We start from the raw sequence: 5,970 nt of genomic DNA, 5'->3' as shown, positions 1-5,970 counted from the left end.
TTCAGAAAGAAAGAAAGAAAGATGTGTATGTATGTATGTAAATATTTCCAACTCATTTTAAGTAATTCTAAACAAAAATTTCTGAAAATTTACTCTAATAACTCTGTCGATGGTGGTGGTATTCTGTGGAGTCAGTTCTGACTCATAGCCACCTTGCATAGGGTCTTTGAGGCTGTAAGTCTTACAGCAGTAGGAAACCTCATCTTTCTCCCATGGAACATCTGGTGGTTTCGAACTGATGACCTTGAGCTTCGTAGGCCTACCCCTAACCACTACTCTACCAGAGCTCCTCTAACAACTCTATTAAGTTATAATTTACATACCATGAATTTAATCGAAAATTGTACTGCATTGGTTAAAGTAAATGTATATAGCTGAAGAATCACCTCTATAATCCAGTTTTATAAAGTCACTTACTGCAAAAACAGATACCCTGAGTCAGCTATGTCTTAGATTGTGTTGAAAATGCAGCATTCCAGTGACACAGAAGTTGGAAAGTGCTCCATATCTTGTCAAGAAATTTTCCATAAATATTTTATATAGCCATAATTTAGATTGTTTTTCTAGTTTCTTCTCGTATCCACCTTCTTTTCATAACTATGTAGAAATAGCTAGCTAAGGAGTAAACTCTGTTGTTCTCTACACTTTTGCAATGAATGATTTATTAAAACTCTCTTATTATTGTTGTTGTTGTTAGGTGCCATTGAGTCAGAACCGACTCACAACGACCCCATGCACAGCAGAATGAAACAATGTCTTGTCTTGGGCCAGCCTCACTACCAAAACTCTCTAGAAGTTCTGAATCTATATTGTGAGGCTTGTTACTTAAAATGTATAGTAGTTGGAACAAAGCAGTGTATTTGTAATCATTTATTTAAGGTAGGGATGACATCTGTCCTATTTGCTTTTATTTTCAATCGCTTTTAATTTTAGGATTCCAGGAGAAAAATTAGTTCCTGACCTAAACATTTTACATTCCATGGGTGGGTGAGGAAACAAACAAGTAAGCCTATAAAAACAAACAAACAAAAATATTTAAGTTGTGGAAAAGGCCTTGAAAAAAATGTGAAGCAGTACAAACTAAAACAGAAAGATTGTGAGATTCATTTTATATAATATTTTCAGTACAATCATACATAATAGAAAGTAGCTGGAATATTTTAGATAAAGTTTTTAACATTATCCCTCAATACTCTAGACCAGGTTTTTTCAACTTTAGGACTATTGACATTTTGGGATTTCTTAAAGGAAGGGAGTTCTTTTTTGTAACCATGGGAGTTTGAGGATAAAGGTTATTGAGAGTTCTTGTAACTTTCACAACTCCCTTAGGGAGAAGCTTCTTACTTTGAAATTAAATGTTACAAAGAGAGACAAGTGCTATAGCAGCACATTAAAGGGAATGTGTAGTCCTGAAAGAGTTGTGTTTTTTTGTTTTTTTTTTTTTAAATGAGGGAGTTTATCTAATCTCAAGAGGAAAGATCACACTGATTGAAAGTATCAAATAAAATAATAATTGTTGTTGTTAAGTGCCATTGAGTCTGTTCTGACCAATAGCGAGCATGTATAGAGTTTTCCCAAGAGTGGCTGGTGAGTTTCAACTGCCCACCTTGTGCTTCAAACTGACTTTTCAGTCTAGCACATTAACAAACAGGTCACACAGACAATCACATTTACACCTCTCCTCATTGGCCTTTAGGGAGATAGAAGTGAAAATAAAATTCCTTTCTCTTAGTCTCTCTTAACCTCAAAGGAGCTGAATTGTTTTAAGAGTGAAATGACAATAAACCAATGTATTTAATAAAATATCTGAAAATCCAACCCCGTTTAATATCCTGGAAGCCTTCAATAAACTCTCAGGATCCCTAAAGCACATTATCTTGAGTCTCCAGAGGCATAAATTAGGCATTCTCACCTTGGTTCATCTTCTGGTATTTTTAGAGGAAATCATTTTCACAGAAAACCCAGGACACTCAGAGTCTTCCATGAAATTAACAGACTATCAGTATAATCTAGCAAGCATTGCCTGTGAGGAAAGTAAACAAAGAAAGAAAATGTTTAATAGAGAAATGTATCAGAGAAACAGATAGGAGCAGCTGCTCTGAAAGTGTGATCTCTGAACCAGCAGCATCAACACCACCTGTTAGAAATGCAGTCTATTAGAAATGGCAATCTTGACAGCATCCACGCAAGATCTACTGAGTCGGTAACTCCAGATGAATTTGTTAATCACAGCTGGTGATTGCAGTGGTGAGCCATGGAGTTGGTTTTGACTCATAGAGATCCTGCATAGAGTTTTTGAGGCTGTTAAGACTTTACAGGAGTAGAAATCCTCATCTTTCTTCCACCGAACAAGACTGGAAATTTTGAAATGCTGACTTTGAGACTAGCAGCCAGACTCATAACCGATATATCTCATTACCAGACTCATAACCAATATAACTCATAACTCATAACCAATAACTCTTAGGAGATAATCTATGAAAAATTGTTGTTGTTGTTGTTGTTGTTAGGTGCCATTGAGTCGGGACCGACTCATAGCAACCTGATACACAGCAGAATGAAACACTGCCCGATCCTGGTCCAAGCTCACTACCATTGCCACGCTTGAGTCCGTCGATGCTGCCAATTGGCCAGTCCATCTCATTGCGGGTCTTCCTCTTTTATTCTGACCCTCCACCTTACTAAACATGATATACTTCTCCAGTGACTGATCCCTCCTGAAAATATGTCCAAAGTATGAGAGATGAAACTTGGCCATTCTGGCCTTCAAGGAGCACTCTGGCTGCACTTCATCCAACACAGATCTGTTGGTTCTTTGGGCAGCCCATGACACTCAACATTCTCCTCCAACAAAATAACTCAAAAGCATCAATGGTCTCCTTATTCACTGTGTAGCTTTTGCATGAATATGAAGTTATTGAAAATACCATAGCTTGGGTCGGCGCACCTTAGTCCTCAAGTTGACACCTTTGCTCTTCAACACTTTGAAAAGGTCTTGTGCAACAGATTTGCCTAATGCAATACGTCATTTGATTTCTTGACTGCTGCTTCCATGAGTGTTGATAGTGATGCAAGAAAAATGAAGTCCTTGACAACTTCAATCTTTTCTCCATTGATAAAAATGTTGTTTATTAGTTGAATGTTGAAGATTTTTGTTGTCTTTACATTGAGATGTAATCCATACCAAAGGCTGTGCTCTTTGATCTTGGGCAATATCTTCACAGATTAGAGGATTCTGCCATACATATGGCACCATGGGTGAATGTGCTGGACTGCAAAATTGGTTTGAACCTCAAGGTCAGCAGTTCAAGTTCACCATTCTACTCCTCAGAAACCCTATATAGGGTTGTTATGGGTTGGAACTGACTTAACGGTGCTTAACAACCACTACAAAGAGCTAATTTACAAATAGTAAAATGTTTTTTGACATGATACTTATGCATTCTTTTGTCATTATATTGCATTTGTTTGCACTCAGCATATAACAACATAATTATCTAAATTATTACTTTGACTATGAATTAATTGCCATTTTAACATTTCCGTGTTGAAGGTTAAATCTCATTTAAACATCAACATTCTTTAGCATTTAGAAATGTTGTTGTCGAAAGGTGCCATGGAGTCTGTACCAACTCATAATGACCCTACGCACAACATAACTAATGAAACACTGCCTGCTCCTATTCCAACCTCACAATCTTTGCTAAATTTAGCCTGTTGTTGCTACCTCTGTGTGAATCTATCTAGTGGGAGGTCTTTCTCTTTTTTCCTACCCTTCACTTTACAAAACATGATATCCCTCTCCAGGGACTGGTCCTTTCTGACAATATGTCTGAGCTATGAGAGACAAACTGTGTGAAATATGGCCATCCTGGCTTCCAAGGAACATTTTGGCTGCACTTCTTACAAAACAGATTCGTTTGTTCTTTTGGCAGTCCATGGTACACTTAATATTCTCCCACAATACCATAACTCAAATGCATCAGTTCTTCTACTATCTTCCTTATGTATTCACTGTTCAACTTTCACATGCATGTGAGGATATTGAAAATACCATGGTTTGGGCTCGGCGCACCTTTATTCTCAAACTAACATCTTTGCTCTTGAAAACTTTAAAGAGGTCATGTGCTGCATAATTCTTTTTTTCCCCCTCAAAACATTCATTTATTTCTCTCTTAAAATTCAGAAAATTTCTCTTTTAATTAGCTGACCAAATCTGCCTAATGCCAAAAATCTGAGAAATCAAATTCATTCTTAGATTCTCATTTTAAATAAAGATGGGAGACAGTGAAGCTCAGAGTAACAGGAAGTTACATCACTGGTGGAAATGTTGCAGTCCTATCTCTGCTGGAACAGAGACTATCCACCAGGGAAGGACACAGGTCAGTGTTGGCAAGGGTAAGTGACTCCCACCACATCCTGACAGTATTCTGAGAGGTACGCAGTCACATTCAGACACCAGTTGCAGAAGAGCAGGCAGGGGTTACGAATCACAACTGGGAAGTGAACAAATCATGTATTGCTCTGTTCCCAAGGCTGCTGTCACACATTTTAGAGGCTGTGAGAGACACACCAGAGCCCTGCTCACTGTCATTGTTTGCAGCATCAGCATAACTCCTTCCTTTTCCACCTGAGCTCTTCTTCCTCCAGGTCACAGCCCCAGCCACCACAATTCCAATGACCAAGCCTCCACAAAGAACCAGGCCAGCAATGACTCCCGTGGTAGGGATGGTGGGCTGGGAAGGTTCCCATCTTAGGGTGAGGGGTTTGGGCAGCCCCTCGTATTGCACATGGCAAGTGTATCTCTGCTCTTCTTGAGGAGGAACTACCAACGCTGCCCACTTCTGGAAGGCTCCGTCCCCTTCAGGCCTGGTCTCCACAAGCTCCATGTCCTGGGTCTGGTCCTCTCCATTCGCTGCCAGGTCAGAGTGATCTCCGCCATGTAGAAGCCCAGAGCCCAGCACCACAGTGTGACCTTGCAGTCAGAGATGGGTGGTGAGTCACGTGTGTCTTTGGGGATTCTGCATGCTGCAGTGTCGCCTTTCCATTTCCCAGGTACCTCTGGAGCCACTTCACTCTCCAGAGTGTGGATCCACAAAGACTCTGGAGAATGAAGGAGGCCCTCTCTCTCTCAGTCTCATTGCCCTCCTCCTACTTGTGCTCTATGATCTGAGCGGCCGTGTCCACCGCGGTCCAGGAGCACAGGTCCTCGTTCACGCACTACATAATTCTTGACTGCTGCTTTCATGAATGTTGAAGGTTGATTCAAACAGAAAGAAATCTTTTACAACTTCAAGCTTTTCCTCATTTATATGAATGTTGCTTACTGCTTCTGTAGTGAAGATTCCTGTTTTCATTACATTGAGGTACGACACATATCAAAGACTGTGGTTTTGATCCTCACCAGTGTGTTCAGTCCCCTTGGGATTAAGCAGGCAAGGTTGTATCAACTGCATATAGCAGGTTGTTACTGAGTCTTCCTCCAATCCTGATGCCATGTTTTTCTTCATATAATGCAGTTTCTCAGATTATTTAATTACTCAGCATAAAGATTGAATGATGAACACATCTTTATTAATGTTAACCATTCTGTATTCCCTTATTCTTTTTGAACAACTATCTCTTGGTCTATGTAAAGGTTCTTCATGAGCACAATTAAGTGTTCCAGAATGCTCATTCTCTGCAATGTTGTCCATAGCTTGTCATGGTCCACATAATTGGAAGTCTTTGCGGAGTCAATAAAGTGCAGGTAAACATCTTTCTGGTATTCTCTGTTGGTTCTTTTGGCAACACATAGCACTTTCAATCGTCTCCTCCATCACCATTCTTCTAAACCCTTCTTTATTCACTGTCCAGCTTTCACATGCATATGAGGTTATTGAAAACACCATGGCTTGGATCAGAGGACCTTAGTCTTCCAGCTGACATCTTTGCTCTTCACCACTTTAAAAAGGTCTTGTGCAGCAATTT

General features: G+C 39.7%; 1 pseudogene; it reads right to left on the bottom strand.

Annotated features, from left to right (window-relative positions):
• Window positions 1–4,490: 4,490 nt before the first annotated feature.
• LOC102832876 lies at window positions 4,491–5,357 on the bottom strand (annotated as a pseudogene).
• Window positions 5,358–5,970: the final 613 nt, after the last annotated feature.

Source organism: Chrysochloris asiatica, unplaced genomic scaffold (genome assembly GCF_000296735.1).
Source record: "Chrysochloris asiatica unplaced genomic scaffold, ChrAsi1.0 scaffold00529, whole genome shotgun sequence".
NCBI classification, from domain to species: domain Eukaryota; kingdom Metazoa; phylum Chordata; class Mammalia; order Afrosoricida; family Chrysochloridae; genus Chrysochloris; species Chrysochloris asiatica.
The sequence above is the reverse complement of the archived record's forward strand: the minus strand, read 5'-3'. Positions and strand labels throughout refer to the sequence as shown.